Source organism: Xiphophorus couchianus, chromosome 4 (genome assembly GCF_001444195.1).
Source record: "Xiphophorus couchianus chromosome 4, X_couchianus-1.0, whole genome shotgun sequence".
NCBI lineage: Eukaryota > Metazoa > Chordata > Actinopteri > Cyprinodontiformes > Poeciliidae > Xiphophorus > Xiphophorus couchianus.
The window spans coordinates 4,117,499-4,137,520 of NC_040231.1; the positions used below are offsets into that span (position 1 = coordinate 4,117,499).

The 20,022-nt window shown below is 37.8% G+C and overlaps 1 protein-coding gene across 9 annotated transcripts in view; it reads left to right on the forward strand.

The window, feature by feature from the left end:
* Nucleotides 1-20,022, forward strand: part of nav2a (neuron navigator 2a) — a 262,068-nt gene that overhangs the window by 136,382 nt on the left and 105,664 nt on the right. The window lies entirely within an intron of this gene.

Below are 20,022 nucleotides of genomic sequence, written 5' to 3' on the forward strand. Positions count from 1 at the left end.
CCTATGTAGCCAAAAGAAATTACTCGCGGAAGCATATTCGAGCTGTTATTTCGTATTTCGTTCCCTGAGCTCTGTAGCTTTGCCGCGTTTTTTTAAACGTCCAAATCCTGTTAATTTGATTGGTTGTGCTGCAGCTACGTACACATACATACATAAGGAGAGAGGAAAACCATAGTGACGGTCTGCGCATATTGATACGGAATGAGTGACATTAATTAATGACGCCACTTTATAAATAATGTGTTTTAAATTTAAGACTTTGAGTAAAAAATATCAAGTCTTTTCAAGTAAACAGCTTCAAGTCGAGTCAAGTCCCAAGTCAATGGCATGAAAGTCAAAGTCAAGTCCGAGTCTTTGAGCATTTTTTCAAGTCAAGTCTCAAGTCGTGATTTTAACGACTCAAGTCTGACTCGAGTCCAAGTCATGTGACTCGAGTCCCCACCTCTGTGTTATATCATTGCTATACCGAGTTTTCTCTTTATTATTTCACTGATTTTGAGCTAACCGCTAATGCTAGCTGCTATTTTTTGGTCATCAATAGACGCCCTCCATGTTATTGTTTACATCCGGAAATTTTGTGCAAATGCACATCACTGGGGGGCAAAAACGTGATTCTCTCATTTGCCATCCACTCTCTTTGCTACACACAGAATCAGCTACACTCAGGCTTGTTGTCATAGCAACTGACAACAATGCCACTATTTGCATCAGAAATCAACACCAAAAAAATACTCAAAAGCTTTCCACAAAACAAACAGAATATTCAGTCCATTACTCTGTTATGTTTTTAGACTTGATGTTTATTTTGCCATTATTATTAAGTGATCGCTATGGTAGATTAGCTACCACTGCTATTAGCTAAGCTAACACAGAGGTGGTAGATTAGCTAATTTACTGATGATCTGTCAGAGTTGGTATTCTGGTTGCCCTTTTATTTTTATTATTTTAACTGAACCGAAACACACAGAATTCCACACCACATCTACATGTTAAAGTTGTCATAGTCAAGCTAGCTAAACTGAACTACTTCCATCTCGCTCGCTTTTTTTTTAAATTAAAACTTTTTCTGACTTTGTTATCTAGTTATCGTAGTGTAGCAAACCACTATGTCCGTTTCTTTATATATATATATCACGTGTACATTTAAGATTCGGTGCTTTATGTTGATAACTTGCTAGTTAAAACCAATGCCTGTCATTGTTAGCCAGAAACGTTTTGCCCTCCAGCAGGCAGAAGTGAAGCTACAACATGTCTATATAGTCCAAGTGCTATTTCTGGACTTGTCTCTATAAAGGAGAAACTGACCTCCTATTGCCACCTTTCCTTCATTATTGTTTAATATTTGGGAAAATAAATGTGTCTAAAGTGCCTTTCCTATTCGACAGCAGAGATGTTGACATTTGAATAGACACACAACAGGTTTACCTGAGTGAAGTCCTGAGTCAAAACTGACAAAATTGGTGTGAAACAGTTGAGCTGTATTTGTGCAGCAAAATGTTTTTGTTTGTGCTGCTACCATTTTAAAGATATTAAGTGTTTCTAGAGGTCCTCTGTTGTTGTCTTCTAAGTCAATGACATTTTTATTATAACTGAGACGGATCACAAATTTTTATAATAAGAAAATTTCGTAGAAATGTAAACTCTGATCGGTCCAACAGCTTTTGTCTGTGTCTCACCTACAATGAGTCTCTGAACCTAAACTGAGTCTATACAAATTAGGTCCGTCTGCCCCCATCATCAGCGTAGTTTTCACCCCCAACTTGAGAGCTTAAAGACAGGGTTCCCCCAAAACAAAAGCCCCTCCTCGGTGGGGTTACCCCCGCTATTGTCCCTGATACACTGTGTTTTATTTGGAGCTGTGAAAGGAACCAATGCTCTGTCCATTCCCTGCGGCTGCACTTAATGAGCTTGTTGAAGGCCTCCACTAAAACTGTTAAACACAAGCTTTAAATGCTGACAGTTTCCCAGTGTAGAGCCACAGGGACAGTGAAGCAATGCTGTTCAGAGCAATGGGAATTTGCAAAGGCTGAGTGGACGGGTCAGGTCAGTGCTTTGACAATACATCTGTAACCCTTCGATGTTCGTCTCGGGTCCAGTAGGTTGACTTCACGTCAGACACACTCAGGTTCACCCCATTGAACCTGAGTGTGTTCTGCCCCTGTACATTAAATAAAATACAATAAATAACCCCAAACAAACTACAAAACAATGCTTCCCAGTGAGCAGTTGGCAACAGTTAACAGTTGTAAAATTAAACATAGCTAAAATGGGCAACATTCATAATAATAACAACTAAAAACATATCAAACAAAATAGCAAAGTTACTAATAAAACACTACATATGATAAAATTTGTCTAAAATATATGCTAAAATACAATACTTGTGAAGAAAACACAAAACTGATCCCAATGGGCCTTACCAAGCTCCGCCCACAACCGACCCACGTGACCGCAAGTCTCACAAGCAAAGTCTCGCGACGCGTTGTTTCTATGTAAACATAACTGGATTAGTGCACAATTTCTACTGGATTTTCACAATATATCAGCTACTACAATGGACAGAGGAACTAACAGGTTCATGTCATCATCTGGGAGGAGGTTACTGGTTTCTCAGTCACAAACTGGTTGCAAACCTGAGGCCAGCAGGTGTCAGTCAGTTATGGTAGATCTGAACTTTGGTTTGATGACGTCAATATGAGAAGCTACAGACTTTTTTTTACCCCTCCAGTGGGTCCTTTTTTTGTGGGCTCTAGTGTCCCTTTTTACGAAAGTAGGCTGACAGGAATGGGGAAGGCATGCAGCAAATGTCGGGAGTCGAACCGGCGACGGCCGCGTCGAGGACTCAAGGCCTCCAAATATGGGTCGCGCTAACCACTACGCCACCACGCCACCACGGCACACCCGAGAAGCTACAGACTGATAGGAGGAACCAAAGAGCTCTGTAAAGGTAAAGGCAAATCTTCTTAAGTTGGGATATAATTAATTTAATTTCACATAATTACCTCGGTAGAAGCCATTTGTTTGTTAAAATTTGATTAAATATGTTATTTGATGTTTGTTGTGAATGACGTAAACTCACAAACGATGGAGGTAATTAGTCCAACGTTTAGAAACCACAGCGGCTGTAATGCCACAGCAAAGGGAAACAAAGGTAAAATAACCCGAACAGGTGATTAACTCAAAACCGCTCCTACCTTTTTACTCTCTCTCTCTCTCTCTCTCTGTAGTTTAAGCACACCTGTTACCGTGGCAACCGCCTGCTCCCCACAAGACGAGCGAAGATTACGTTAAAAACACAACATTCAGTCCGTTACATATCAAGTTTCCAGGCTTGATATTTATTTCTCGATTATTAATCAGCGCTTCCCTGAACACAGCGACGGTTGATTGACTAGCTGTAGTTGGTGCTAACGTGGCTAACAGGAGTAACAGTTTAGTCCAAAGCCTTTTCTGCTAAAATAAAATGTTTAGTGTATGTCAGATACAGACACATTGCATATAGACATATAGACATTGCATATTGATCTGTTTAGCTAACGTAAGACTGTGTAGAAGTTGTATCAGTTCTGCCATTATGCTGTACTTAGCTAACGGGAAGCTAAGTGTGTTTGTGAGACGGCCACGCACGTGACCACGTAGAATGGGCATCAGCCAATGAAAAGCGGCCCCTGTGGTAAGGTCCATAGTCACAGAAGGCAATAGAAAAAGGGGGAGGAGCTGGCAGTTACTGGTTGCTATGGTAACTGCCAAGCGCAACGTAACTGAACTTAATACATCAAAAATAAATGACTGGAGAAACAACTTCTTGACTAGACAAAATTCAAAGAATAAATAAACAAATTTTGACACACTTCACATCTTGTTCTCAAGCAAGAGTAGCACTACTTCAATATATTTTTACTCATGTAAAAGTAAAAAGTAGCAGGAAATTACTCACAGTAACAGTAAAAAAACATTTGGTAAAAAGTCTGCTCGAGTACTGAGTAACTGATCAAATTTAATATTTAAAACTTACATCATCAGTTAGACCAAAATGTAAAGTTAAGTGGAAATTTTTGTATTTTAAGGATGACAATATTTCATATAAGTAATAAAAAACTAACAATCAGGCAAAAGAAAAAATTTCCAAATTAGTTTCTTTCAATATAAAATGTATAAAACTTTAACAGAAACTGCTGGTGTGTGTCTGTCTGGTGAATCTTTGGTTAAAACATGTTTGCTTTTCATTCAGTGGTAGAGAATCTAGAAAGCTTACTCAAGTAAGAACAGTGATGCGTCCTAGTAAAATTAAATACATCATAGTTAAAATACTCCTAAAAGTTTGTTGTTTTTCAAAAAGTTACTCAAGTAAATGTAATTGAATAAATGTAACTAGTTATTTCCAGACTCTGATCTACAGTCATCGATATATTATTACTGGATTCGACATATTAGCCGCTATAGCTTGTAATCCGCACATTCAGGCGCAATAATGCATTTAATCATCCCCACAAAACCATTCTGTTCCAATTTCTTATTGGATTTCTATAAAATATGGATTAAATTAAAGCTGAGAGAACTGGCACCAGGAAGAATTGGTGCTTCGCTTAGCTCTGCAACAGTTTGGTGGAAAAATCAACTCACTGTTGTTGGGTTCTTTGTGTGGCCATTATTAAATGTTTTTATTATTTCATACTCTGATGAAAATGTTTGTAGGGACACTCATTTATGAAAAGAAATCATAACTCATACTCGTACTCATCATCATCACATCATGGCTACTGATTTATTAGCTTAATTACACAAAGTGTTTGTGAGCAAACAGCAATTACTGCAACCAAGAAGAAAACAAAACGTGGTTGGTACAAATGAAAAAGATGGAAGTCCATTTTGGTCTTGACGTGTATGTTTGTGTTAGATTTCACTATTTTGCTACTATTAAACTGATATGAATCATTTAATGGCTATTGTATTGCGTATTGCTTTTGGCACTGCAGAGAATTAGGTGGAAATATCACTTTACACAAATCAGAAATACTGTTATTTTAAGGAGTTGAAAGCATTTTGTTCAGCCTGCTGGAAGTGATCAGGCCTCCTGCTGCTGTGGGAACTTTTTGTAGATCTTGGGTCTTTCCCAAAATTCAAATTCGGCTTGTAATTTGTGGTCAGGAATGGAGTGTGTGTGTGTGCACAGGGGGTTGGAACAAGCTTGAACGGAGAGCATCCTGCACTGTGGATTCTCTTCCACACTTACAAATATATAAATACTTGGGCTATGAACCCACGGAGCACATGCACATAAATACATGGGTCCGCATCGGGCAGCGAGTTGTGAGTGACGGCTGATCAGAGAGCGGTTTGGTCCATCTGTGTTTGCGGAAAATAAAACTTGGCTTTTCTTCACAGCAAGAAGCTGTTTAAAGAAATAATAATAACTGGAAAGGAGATTGTTAGCCTCGAGCTTTAAGTGGTTTGGCCTTTTAGCTTTTTCATTTCTCACACTGCAAAAACACAAAATCTTACCAAGTACTTTTAGTCTAGTTTATAGTTTGAATATCTTGGCACACTCAAAAAAAGACAAAAAGAAAACTTACAAGTAACGTTTTAGCAAGATAGAGGAGCTTAAAATTCACGTTTTGCATGTTTTTGTGCTTCCGTTTGGTTCTGTACTTCTAAAAACAGCTCAAGTGCTTAAAATACCACCCAGCTGTTATTTGACTTGAAATTAATGTTTTTAGATGTCTGAAAATTATGGAGTGAAAATAGTGTCAAAAAGATTTGTGTGTGCGTAAAATGATTTGTGCGTGCGTAACAAGATTTGTGCATGTGTAAAAAGATTTGTGCGGGCGTAACAAGATTTGTGCGTGCGTAAAAAGATTTGTGCGTGCGTAACAGGATTTGTAAACCTTAAAAATAAAATACATGTTGAAAAAGTACACACAAATCACCTGGTACGCACACACAAAACTGCAGTTACACACAAATCCGGTTACGAGTGCACAACTATTTTTGAGACTCATTTCACGCCTCGGTGGAAGCTCCAAGATTTGTGTGTAGATGGTGCGTTTACATGCTAGTAAAAGCTGGGACATCTGAGTTTTCTTCGGAACTGTTTCTTTTTTCCACAGTTCAATACATATTTCTCTCTTTACTTGTCTCGTGGCTTAGACATATTTTTGTGAGAGAAAAATACATATGTCATTACACCCACGTCTACTTTTTAATACTATAAGATTGTTTATATATGAATCCGCATTTGGGACCTATTCAACTGTAATTACTTGGGTAAACAATTCAACCACTAGGTGGCGGAAGTTTATTCCGCTCTGACTGGGAAAAGCCTTCATTCAAACTGAGAGAAGAAACAAGAGGATGGCGGGTCAGCCGAGTGATCATGTTCGTGGTTTACCGTCCGAAGTTAGTGGATGTTAAAATTTGCACGTTTTCCTGACCGTTGTAATGCGTATTTTTTAGATTATTTCAGATTACGTTTTACGTTTCAAGTAGTTCGACCCAAAGTTCTCGCCCTTCTATAGCAATAGCTCATGTCTACGTTAGCTAAGCTACTATTAGTCCTCGATTAGCATCGGTCCAGTTTAAAACAGAATCTTCCTGGCCCATTACAGCCATGTCTACGTTTATCACCATGCTCAGCTATTTTTATGATGCCGACAATAATGTAGGCTTAGGTGACGTCTTTTATTATAATTTATTATAATTATATTTTATTAATTATCTGGCAGATAATTAATAAAATATTCCATATTTAATTTGTATATGTCCTTTTTCAACTATGCAATTTATAAAGTGAAAAATTTAACACTGACTGAAATGTGGAAAACACATACATTATTAGCACTTTTTGGGGACAATAGAAATATAATTTCACTAGATGGCTACAATTACAATTTAGTTAATGTGAAGCACAACTTAACAAATTATCTGTCCAAAAATGTAAGTCATCACATGGAAGTAATGAGAAATGTGGTTTGCTCATAATGAAGTAACAGAAATATTAATATTTTAAAGATTCAGCCGAGTTACTACACTTATATTCAGCTGCTTACAAAGGCTTCAGTGTTGGATGAGGTTATATTTTCAAAATTTGAAATATTGATGATCTGCATGAAACTAATATAAAAAAACGGTGCAGATGTATATGTATGGCATAGAATACATTTGTACATTTGTTAAGAGATGTTCTACGTATTTATTTCTGGTACGAAAGCAATGACCATCATATTCCAGGAAGAAATGTAGAGAAGAGTAAATCTTAAGTGATTACAGTAAGATATAAAATATACAGGTGATAGACGAAACATAAGTCTGTAGCAGAACTAAAAAAAAATTTAAATCAAAAACTACAATTAGTGAGGAGAACTGGGATGAATCCTTCAAATAATAAAAGACGTCACCTAAGCCTACATTATTGTCGGCATCATAAAAATAGCTGAGCATGGTGATAAACGTAGACATGGCTGTAATGGGCCAGGAAGATTCTGTTTTAAACTGGACCGATGCTAATCGAGGACTAATAGTAGCTTAGCTAACGTAGACATGAGCTATTGCTATAGAAGGGCGAGAACTTTGGGTCGAACTACTTGAAACGTAAAACGTAATCTGAAATAATCTAAAAAATACGCATTACAACGGTCAGGAAAACGTGCAAATTTTAACATCCACTAACTTCGGACGGTAAACCACGAACATGATCACTCGGCTGACCCGCCATTCTCTTGTTTCTTCTCTCAGTTTGAATGAAGGCTTTTCCCAGTCAGAGCGGAATAAACTTCCGCCACCTAGTGGTTGAATTGTTTACCCAAGTAATTACAGTTGAATAGGTCCCAAATGCGGATTCATATATAAACAATCTTATAGTATTAAAAAGTAGACGTGGGTGTAATGACATATGTATTTTTCTCTCACAAAAATATGTCTAAGCCACGAGACAAGTAAAGAGAGAAATATGTATTGAACTGTGGAAAAAAGAAACAGTTCCGAAGAAAACTCAGATGTCCCAGCTTTTACTAGCATGTAAACGCACCATCTACACACAAATCTTGGAGCTTCCACCGAGGCGTGAAATGAGTCTCAAAAATAGTTGTGCACTCGTAACCGGATTTGTGTGTAACTGCAGTTTTGTGTGTGCGTACCAGGTGATTTGTGTGTACTTTTTCAACATGTATTTTATTTTTAAGGTTTACAAATCCTGTTACGCACGCACAAATCTTTTTACGCACGCACAAATCCTGTTACGCCCGCACAAATCTTTTTACACACGCACAAATCTTTTTACACACGCACAAATCTTTTTACGCACGCACAAATCGTTTTACGCACGCACAAATCCTGTTACGCACGCACAAATCTTTTTACGCACGCACAAATCATTTTACGCACACACAAATCTTTTTGACACTATTTTCACTCCATAGAAAATGAGTAATTTCAAAAACTTCTGGAATGTAACATTACAAATGAGCAGGCACAGCCCCGTTACCTAGCAACCCCAGCAAAGCCCAGCCGATTACCTAGCAACCTCAGTAAAGCCCAGCGTGTCACCTAGCAACCCAAGTGGAGCTCTAGCACATTTTGTGAGCTGGTTTTACTTCTGTAAGTAACTTTTTAGCAAGACATAGGAACTTGTTTTAAGTAAATAATTTCTTAATATTGATAAATAATACTAATTTTACTGGTGTCAATAAAGAAAACAAACCGATTAACAGCAAAACTTTTAAGTTTTTGGTTAAAGTTAATTTAGAATCCAATTCTGGCTGGAAAAAAAATCATTTAATGTTGTCAAAAAACATACTATGGTTTCTATTGGAAATATATCAGTACATTTGAAAAAAAGACTAAAATAGAGATTAAAAAATAAATTTTAATCAAGATATACAAGCTTATGTAAGGTAAATAATTCCTTAATATTGATTAAAAAGTTCTAGTTTCACTGGCAGATTATTTCAATTTTAACATGGCAAAAATCTCATGTTATATGTGAAATAATGTGCCAGTGGAACTATTATTTTTAATAAATTTTAAGTGATTATTGACTTAAAACAATCTCCTATATTTTCCTGAAAAGCTAACTGTAAGTTAGTTTTGTCTCATTTCAAGAGTACTAAGACATTTGCACTAGAAACTACTGTAGACCAAAAATACTTGGCAAGATTTGGTCTCCATACACTGCGATTAAAAGTTCACCCATCATCGTCTTTTTGCTGCTTTTCTTCCATTTTATTGGGGGAGGTGTGCTTTATCGGGGGAGGGGGATGAGATCTGTCCCTTTCTTTTTCAGCCTCCTCCCGTTTGACCAAAGGTCTATTGAAAAGCAATTGCACAATGTGTTGCTGTGGGCAAGTAGGAGGAGGAGGAGGAGGAAGAGGGATCCTGCATTTGGTTTGGCAGCAGCTCAAAGCAGCAGCAGAGGCGGCGGAGCTCCTCTCGCCTTTCACCTCCTCTCTGGTCCAGAGTGGGTGGGGAGACGCTGGAGGGACCCGGTTCTTCTAGTCCAGGCAACCAGAGACCTGCTGGGTCCCAGCGTAGCAGCAGCTCTCCCTTCAACCTGAGAAACCGTTTGGGATTGCTTGGATTTATTTATTTTTTTTCCCCACTCCGGTTCTGTTGGGTTAAAGTTGGTCCTGATGTGACCCATCAGGACCCGACGGGTCCGCCGGCCGTCCTGCTACATGTGAGGCAGGTGTATGAAGCACCATGAGTTTGATGTTGTGCCGCTGGGAGCAGAACAATTTCACCATGAAACTGGTAGGTGGGTCACTTCCAGGGTCAAGTACCAGCTGGGATTTGGGTAATTATCAGCTTTACGTGTTATTCTGTCATCAAAATGTGTAAAACTGTGACAGAATGGGAAGCTCTCAGTTTGCTAAAAGTCACTTTAGACATTCTTGAATTGAGGATGGTTATTGCTACAGAAGTTGATTAGAGTCACTTAAAAAAGAATTCTGACTTTAATTGACATTTTTTCCCATAATATTAACTTTTTTCCTGCATATTTTTGAATTTTCTTCTCACAATCCTGACTTTAATCACAGAAGTTTGACTTTTTTCTGAGAATTCAGACTTTTTTTGCAGAATCTTGACTTTTTTTCCCTCGGACTTCTTACTTTTTTTTCATAATTCTGACATTTTTTCAGTATTCTTACTTTAATCTACTTTTTTTAATCAGAATTGTTACTTTTTTCTCAGAATTCTGAAATATTCTTCGAATTGTGACTTTTCCTATCACAATTCTGACTCTAATCTCAGAATTTTGACTTTTATTTAATAAAATTAGTTTTTAACTTAAGAAATCTGATTTTTCTTCTCACACTTCTAAGTTCTGTCTCTGAATTCTGATTGTTTTTTCACAGAATTCTGAATTCAATCAAATTTTGTTCTCAAAATTTTGCCATTTTCCTTAGAATTCTGACTTTTCTTCTAATAATCCTGACTTTAATCACAGCATCCTCACTTTAATCGACTCTTTTCTCACAAAGGCTCACAAATCTGACTTTTTTTTTGCAGATTTTTGTTTATTTTTCTGCAGAATTCTAAAAAAAAAATTCTCAGAATTCTGAATTTTTTTTCACAATCCCGACTTCAATCTCAGAATTTTGGCTTATTTTCTTTTTTTTTTCAGAATTCACATCTACATTTTCTGAGATTAAAATCAGAATTCTGAGAAAAAAGTCAGAAATTTGAGATTCAAGTCAGAATTTCTGAGATTTAAGTCAAAATTCCCTTCTTTTAGTGGCCCTAATTCTTTTCTGTATGTCTCTATGGTGATGTATTATTTATAGGGCTTGTCTCGTCAGGCTGTAACAATGCAGCAGCTTCGGTGTTGGATTACTAGAAGGCCGCGGATTAGCAAAGGGTTTAATATAAAGGGAAATGCTCTGTGGTTTCCCCTCACCTGATTCCATCTTTCACTTTGATGTCTGCTTGGAAAGTTACAATCGGGTCAATTATGCCTTTAGAGTTCTGCAGCACATGCGTGCACAAGTCTATTTTCCTTTGAAGCATTAGCAAAGCATCATTCTTTGACTTTGCTTTGTGCATTGTTGCACAAACTGACTGTTCAGGGCAATATGGTGCTGCAGAGGTGGTAAATATTCAGCAGAGTCTGGGATTCTGAGATAAAATACAAAGCAGGTCAGCTGCAGAAAAGACATGTGGAGCAAAGAAATGGAAAATCAAACCTTTGTAAAGATTTCAGAGACGATAGCATTAAAAGCAGCAGATTTATTAAAAGTCATTTTATGCAGTAAGCGCCCTGTTGAGGCTCTTTTTCTGCTTCTCTTTTTCTTATCTGCATCTCTTCTGGTGCAGAGAGGAAGGGAAAGCAGTGGAGGTTCCTAGATGAGTTGATAAGACAGCTAGCTTAATTACACAGCTAACCCCCACACACACCAGCTGACAACACACCTCTATGTCGGCGTGTGTGTGTGTAAGCAACAAAAAATAAGTGGAACTGACAACATAAGCATGAAAACATCAGCACATTTAGAAGATTAAAATGACCCGCCGTCTGTGTTATGAAGTGCAGTCGATGTCGGTAATCTATTCCGTTCGATTGATTATTTGACCGTCATGGTTGTCATGTCAACAAATGACCTGCGGTCCATAAATCAAAATTATTGTGCCACTTGCAGAGGGAAGGCATTTGATCCATTTTAAAGCTTATTTTGTTACATTTTTCATCATAAAACAGTTTTCTTTTAACAATATGTGTCTAACTTGTTTGCATTTTGTAATTGTTTGAAATGTTGCCAAAGCCTTGAGCTTATCTTAGGTCTTCTCCCGCTTGGCTTACTACGCCTTAGCCTCGGGGGAAAATGGTAACTAATGTGGTTTTATTTTAACATGGACTCTGAAATCGCTAACCAAGTCTGAAATACATTTTTACACATTAATTCAGAACTTTGAAAAAGCTTATTCTGGTACTTCTTATGGAAATAAATCATGAGATTTAAATGTGATGTTGAAAAATAACCTTAGTTTTTACTCAGTTATTTGAACGATATTATTTTATGTTGTCTGGTGATAAATAATGTTTCTCGTGTGCTTTGATACTCATATATCTACTACATGTTAATGGACAGAGAATTAAGCCATAAATCCTCAACATTTCAGGCCAAATTTTATATATAAACAAACAACAAAAGCCCAGATTAATCAAATGATAAATTTGAGTACTTAATGATTAGAAAAATAATTTTTAAACAACCTTTTCTTGTATTTAAGATACCATTGAGTTGATTTAACTACTGTATAAAAGTCTCTAAATTGGCTAACAAAAGGAGAAGTTTATCCTGGCTAATTGTTAAAAATATTGTTAGAAATAACATTGCACTGCAAAAACACAAAATCTTACCAAGTAATTTTCTCTACTTTCTAGTGCAAATATCTTAGTACATTTAAAATAAGACAAAACAAACTTACAAGTAACTTTTCAGCAAAATATAGGAGCTTGTTTTAAGTAAATAATTCTTTAATATTGATGAAAAAGTTCTAGTTTCTAGCTGATTATTTCACTTATAAGTTTGGAAAAATGTCTTGTTATAAGTGAATTTATCTGCCAGTAGAACTAGAGATTTTTCATCAATATTAAGAAGTTATCAACTTAAAAAACTCCTATATCTTGCTTAAAAGCTACTTGTGAGTTAGTTTAGTCTTATTTCAAGTGCACTAAGATATTTGCACTAAATACTAGACCAGAAATTCTTGGTCAGATTGTGTGTTATTGCAGAGTAATGCAGTTTCAGGGATATGAATATTCCCATCAGATGTCAGGAACTCATATTCCCTCCCATCGCTTTGGCTTACTAGCATACGACTTTGTTTCCCATGCTCTACCAGCCGGGTAAAAGCCAAGTTGTTTGGTCTGCCTTGTATCTCGCAAGGCTTCTCTGAACCACACATGTTTTATGTGCCAAACGAAGTACAAGCAGGGACATGAGGGCTTATTTAGAGCTGGCCTGCTTCGGCTCCCTGCGGGCTGAAGCCACTTTAGAGGCCCGTGTGTGCGCCGGTTGGCAAGGAGGGTTACCGCCACGGACCAGCCGACTTCGGTTGGTGCTGCTGGTTGATCGGCTCTAGATGCTGCAACTGTTGATAAAACTCTATTGTTTTCATCCTGTATTTAGTCAGCTACTATATTTAAAATCCCATTCATTCACGTTTTTTATGCTTGGCTAGCTAGACGGATCTTCAACAGAGTTGGATGGTTCACTCAATTACGTTTATGGAAAGAATAAACTTTTAGGAGTGCTTCTAGTAAGTTGTACTTTTTATTTTTACTTGAGTAATTTTATTATGAAGTATCTCTACTCTTACTTGAGTAAAATTTCTGGATTTTCTACCCACTGAATGAAAAACAAACATGTTTTTAAAAAAATTCACCAGACACAGACACACACTTGCAGTTTCTGTAAAAGATTTAAAAGTTTTTTTTATTGAAAGCAACTGATTTGTAAAAAAAAAATATTTTGCCTGATTGATATTTGTTGTTAATTTTATAAATTATTGACATTTTTGTCCTTAAAATGTCTAAAATTTCCACTCAACTTTACATTTTGGTCCGTCTGATGATGTAATTTTTAAATATTAAATTACTGATAATTTGATCAGTTACTCAGTACTTGCGTAGACTTTTTATCAAATACTTTTTACTCTTTCTTGAGTACAATTTTTGGGTGAGGAAGACCTTGAAGTTCCTCTGAACTTCAAGGTCTTCCTCGACTGGGGACTGAAGCGGCTTTTAAAGTAAATACAGAGTTCTCATTTGACGTCACACTTCTGTGAATTTTGTGACCGACAGCCATCTTGGCAGGCAGTTGCTATGACAGGAATAAACAAACCTCAAGCTTCCTTGTTCCTATCTAATTTATAAACAATATAAGTACATTACAACTACTTGAGTACTCTACCCATCTCTGGTAAATATCAGTGATTTTTACTGCAGTACTTACTACTGAATTAACAAAGTTAGCTTAGCTAATGTAGCTTTTATCTGCTAGCTACGGACACGTAGCCTGCGTGTTTGTTACAACTCACTCTGCCAGTCATCAGAATCTTGTTATTCATATGAAGCGTTCGTATGTCCTTTACAAATCCATTGAATCTAAGCCATTTGAAAAATCTGGTTCCCTCCTCGCCTGTGGGGGCGCTGAAGGAAGCACTGAAAACAAATTCCTTCTTCGCAAACTGTAAACAAAAACGATTTTAGCAGTTGTAGGATTTCTGTTTTCTCTCTGGTAAAAGATCACGAACCATTTCTCCTGCTGGTGCTAGACTCTCATGTTTGTTTTGGTTCTATTTACCCAGAATGCCTTGCGTTGTAGTCCACTTCCTGCCTTTGGAGCTGTCTCCGGTCCTCTCGGTGTTCACACATGCATTCAAACCGCACCAGAGTTCACTTCAACCGAACCGAGACAGAGGTTTTTACGCGAATCAGAGTTAGTTTAGGCATTCACACCTCCACAAACAAACTGGATCTTCTAGACAAACAAGCAAAATTTTGATTAAAACGAACTGAACAGTTGCTGACATAAATGTACCCTAAACGATGTAGAGTTGGTGATAAGCTTAACAGAAAAAGTGCCCCTTAATCAAATCATGCTTAATGCCCTGTAAATCTCTGGGCCGGCCCTGGCTAACATGAAGTGGTTTTTAAAGGAGAATCCGTTTTCTGCCTTTCCGGTAACATCAGCCAAATTTCCATGTTGGTTTCTTGTTCCTTCTTAATGCTGCAGGGCTCTAATGGTAATCCATTTATTCAAACCCGATGTCAATGCGAACGTTTGCATGTATTTTAAATCTGTAATTTTAAATAAAATTACTGATTTTTAGTAAATATACGTAGAAAAAGGGGGAAATTTGGCGGTTCAAAGGAAAAAATATGAATGAAATTGCAGCAGATTGTGGTCCTCTGGCGCGTCAGGAGACATCTGTTCATATCTACCTCTGCTTACGAAGAGCTGCAGCCACTCACTGTATGTCTTTTTTAGATTATTGTGTTAGTGACTCAATCAGTCCATCCATCATTCTCCCAGCAGCCATCTGCTGGACGGCCCAGCTTGGGTCAGAGGGGATGTGCCGCCACATGTCACCCTCAGCTCACGGCAGCATGGAGACATGCTGACTCCTTATTGATGAAAGTGAGCAGATGGAGGTCAATAACCAAATATGCTCTGTGATATTTCTAAAGAGCCTTCAGGTTGTGAAATGTTCATCCTTCATCTTCTGAAGACAAAAGAATAAAACAAATGTTGCCAAAAGGCATCAAAGAAGTCAGGAAAACGTTGGATATATATATTGTTTCTTCTGTCCAAACTGAACTCAACTGAATTATGATTATTCTTTTTTAAAATTTGTATTCTTGTTGTGTGCTAACAAATGAATCGTTCTAGCTAGCTTCAACTCACTGAATCGATATATCGATAGCTAGCTAGATTGCTAGCTTCAACTTGCTAAAGCTATGTAGCTAGCACGGTAGTTTGAATTTGCTGAATCCTTCTTTATATAGATACTTCAACTCCCTGAATTGCTAGCTACCGAGCTTCAACTCCCTGAATCTGTCTATAGATAGATAGCCATCTGTGACTTGCTGAATTAATCTGTAGTTTGCAAGCTAACTTCAGCTCCCTGAATCTATCTGGCTCACTTCAGTCTCCTGAATTAATCTATCAATAGCTAGTTAACTTCAACTTACTGAACAGATCTATAGATGGCAAACTAGGTAGACTCGTATCGCTGACTTTAATGTTGCAATTCTGACTTTTAATTAAGTTAAATCACTATATTCTTTTTTGAAGTGTCCCTAATGCTCTTCCATAGAAAGGCATCATTTAAACCGCATAAAAAACACTTTTGCCGCAACATAAATGTCCCCATTTCTGCATGCTTTATGTCTCTACCTTGAGAGGAACCAAGTCTGCCTGGGCCTACTTGACTCAGACTGAATGACACTCAGAGAAAGACGGCGGCGGGTGGGCATGGGGCTGTAACAGTGTCAAGTTGTCTGAAGCTTCGCCGAGCTGTCTTGAAAAGGGGCGGGGGGCAGATATAGAGAAGCCTTCCTGTAAAGAGAGGTAAACCATGTCATGTTCCAACCGGCAGCAGCCCATAAAGACGCTGTGACGGAGATAAGACAGTCAGCGGCAAGTGGCCACTAAACCGCTTCTGTTCGCTCAGACTGCTCTCATCTTCTCAGGAATGTCTAGCTGTTTGTTTGGGTCTGTCGGTAATCTTCATCTCGGTGACGACCTCGCATGGCGCTCTATTGCGGCCTCAAGGTGCCGCCCAGGAGCAACAGCCGCTTCTCCTGCGAGAACTACAAAGTGGTAAGAAATGAGAAAGAAACATGAAAAATACGGCAAACATCAAATCATTTCTGATTTGCTTGTAGAATAACCAAACAGCCTGTAGGAAAACGTATTTATAAGGACCATAATCACTGCTGGTAGCAATGATTTCAACACACTTAAATGCATAAAAGAGGAAAGGTCAGCTTGAAATAGACTTGTCATGAGTAGAACCAGATCTGCAGTAGCTGTTTGGATTTATTATAGCAACTTCACACAGCAGAAGATACTTTGACACACAAAATCCTACCAAGTATTTTTGGTCCAATACATTCAACCAAAAACACCAAAAAACTTTTCAACAAGGTAAAGAAGCTTGTTCTAAGTTAATTCCTTAGTATTGATAAAAAATAAGAACTGAAAAAAGTAATTATTTCACTTATAACACGACATTCTCCCACGTTATGAGTGAAATAATCTACCAATGAGATTATTTTCATCAATATTAAGGAATTATTTACTTTCAACAGGATCCTGTATCTTTGCTGTAAAGTTATTTGTAAATTAGTTTTGTCTTTTGCACTTGAAACAAAAATGCTTGGTAAGATTTTGTGTTTTTGGAGTGTAGCATGCTAAATAGCCATATTGCTAATGCTTTGTTGCTTTGGTAACAAATGTTAGCAAAAGGCATCAAAGAAGTCAGTTTGTATTATTTCTTCCATCAGAACTGAACTGAACTAAATTGTAATTAATTGTTATTATTATTGGGGCTTGTCCATAGCAATGCATAGGGAGAGCAGTGACTGACTTGCAAAGCAGGTTTTTTGCTTTTAAAAAGCGAAAAACCATGAAAATTTCCAACTGCCGAAACGCAGATTGTAACTGAAACCAACTGCAGCTGTGTTAGAGTGAGAAATGATGTGGATTTTTGACCCCAAAACAATTTTGAAATCGCCGTCACGCCCACAAATATTGCCCAATCGGTATCAAACTTGGTCATGACATTGATACGCATGCCTGCTCCGGTAAAATGTTTTCGAAATTTTGCTAGGCCTTACGGTTTTCTGTCAAGGTGCTTCAGAGCGAAATCATGCGCCAGGGTAACTGACCCTCTCAGCCATTCATTTTTCATACTGAAGACACAGTCAGGGAAAGCACAGCCAGTACGCCAGTCCCCATGCACTGTACCAGGAACATCAAACAAACGGTGATCTTGCTCCAGTCATTTACATTTGCCAGAATTTCAGACACAGATGGGCAAATGTCATGATGCACAGCATTCTGAACCTGAAAGTTATCAAGAAGTACCTGGCTCAGGATGGCCAGCAGGCCTGTGGAGGGTCATCAGGACATCCATCAGGTGCCTCCAGGGAAGATCCAGAGCTAGAAGATCTCCCAAGCAGCCGAAAGTCATGCAGTGTTCGGCAGTTTGACCTCACGAACTGCATGAAGTTTGTGAGGAACAAGAGTAAATTTGTAGTGTTTTATAGGCCAGGAGAGAAGGTAGAGATCTCTTTTTTTATTAAATGTTGTTTTGATCTGGTTAAAAATTAATGCTGTCAAAATAACCCGCAAAATGCAGCAGGTTTTGACTTGTGTAGACTGTGAGATGGCTGGACCGGTCTTGACAGAGACAGGTGTCCTGATTAAAATGAAAAACACAAGACCAAATGACACCACGGCATCTCTCTTTGAGCGCCATCTTCAGGAAGCGAGTTCTCTGAAGAAATGCTGCAGCTCTTCTAGAATAGAGAACATCTACATCCTCAACACAACAGATGTGATCAGCATGTTCCTGCATCGACGGCTCAGTGATGAAGACGGCGGACTGCTTCTGACTCCCAGTGCAACCATTGAAGTTCCTTTAGAAAGGGGAATTGTTCTGTCTATCCCCAGTCATCTGCTGTGAAATCCAAAATTCCCAGACGTACAATTTTTATACATATGTGATATGTGGACAAGCGGTATATAAAATTGAAGATGAAATGGTAACCGATGCAGATGAGGGCTGTGTAGAAGACATGAAGAGAAGAGCATTCATCTACTTCTACGAGAAGTACGCAGAAAGAGAGGACAGATTTAGCCTTCAGGAAAACAATTACAACTGTGGAATTGAACCAGCTGTACTAATGGTGGTGAACTATAGAAACAAAGATAAGTATAGAAAATATTATTTGGTGTATGAAGACACGACAGACGATGAAATTAGCAGCCATGACCATTTTGTAGCTCTGTGCACGATTTATTTCTTATTTCGGCTGTTTTTGTTTTTGTTTGTTTTCTTTATTTACTTCTACTAAATCCTTAGCCTTTTCTGTCAGTCATTTTGATTGGTTGGTCTTTTCTTGTGCCATCATTTGCTTTATTTCACTGGCCATACCAGAATCACCAAACGCCTGAAAAGGTTTGCCCAAATGAAATCAGCTGCTGTTCTTGAACCCTTTGGAGTACATGCAAAAGCTTGGACTCTTTATGAAGATGTCAAGCTAACTTTTATTTCTGCAGTCAAATAATTACTTCTACTACCTTTTCTCTCAATATGTTTGTTTAGTTTGTCCTTTCTTGTGCTGTCATTGGCTTTATTACTGTATTAAACTAATGACAGTTATGACACACGTGACAGTTAGCAGAGGATTGATAACCATAGCAATGGAACACAGGAGGGGATTGGCTGCTGGTTTGGACTACAAATACGCATCATTGTAGTTCTAACTAACACTCAGTTAAAAGAGAGGGCTTAGCTGCCGGTATATAACTGATTTAACCCAAACACTGTTACTCATAGGATTAGTGTAGCCCTTTAAAATAAAGCTTATTGAAAAGTTCAAAATAAAAGCCTCAATATCCCTCTGAGGTTAGTGCACTGCCATAGGCGGTGCAATAATATTAGCCTGCGTTCTCTTTTTCTCCATTAGCAAGTGCATTAGCATTAGCCTTTTACCTTAAATAACCTATTAACTATTTTTATTACTTATTAGCCATGTTTAGTATACTGAATAGGGTTAGTCAATTACAGATAACATGCTAGTGATACACCACATTCTACTGACAGCATTTAGGCTTACATTAGCATTTTGGCTAATTTTAGCTTATACACTAATTTTAACATACTGACTGGTGCAAGTCCATGTTAGTCAACATTCTTGTGATTCTCCACATTCTACTTTGTAATTTTTTAGCATTGATGCTGATTTTTAGCATCAGAACGCTGGGTCCAAACCGACGGGCACACTTTGGCAGGCCTCGGTTAAATTTCTTCAGGAATTTTCTAGTTTAAATTTATACTACTGTTGTGTGCTATTCTGGGGCAAACAAATTACTCGCTGAATCTGTCTAGCTAGGTTCAATTTGCCGAATATATCTGGCTAACTAATTTAAACCCACTGAATCTATCTATAGAAAGCTAGCTAGCTACCTTCAGCTCACTTAATCTATGTATAGATAGCTAGCAGGGTAGTTTCAATTTGCTGAATCCATCTAAATAGCTAGCTTCAACTCCCTGAATAGCTAGCGAACGAGCTTCAACTCAATGAATCTGTCTATGGATAGCTAGCTATAACTTGCTGAATCTGTTAATTGACCCGCTGCACGTGACGTCACGCTCTCCAGAACTCCACCCACTTAAAGTTACCAAACCCATAAAACACACTTTTTCAACTGTAGCAGGAGGCAAACCTGAACTATAACACCCATCAGGAAAAAACAATTTCATAAAGAAAATTTGGTGGGTTAATTTCAA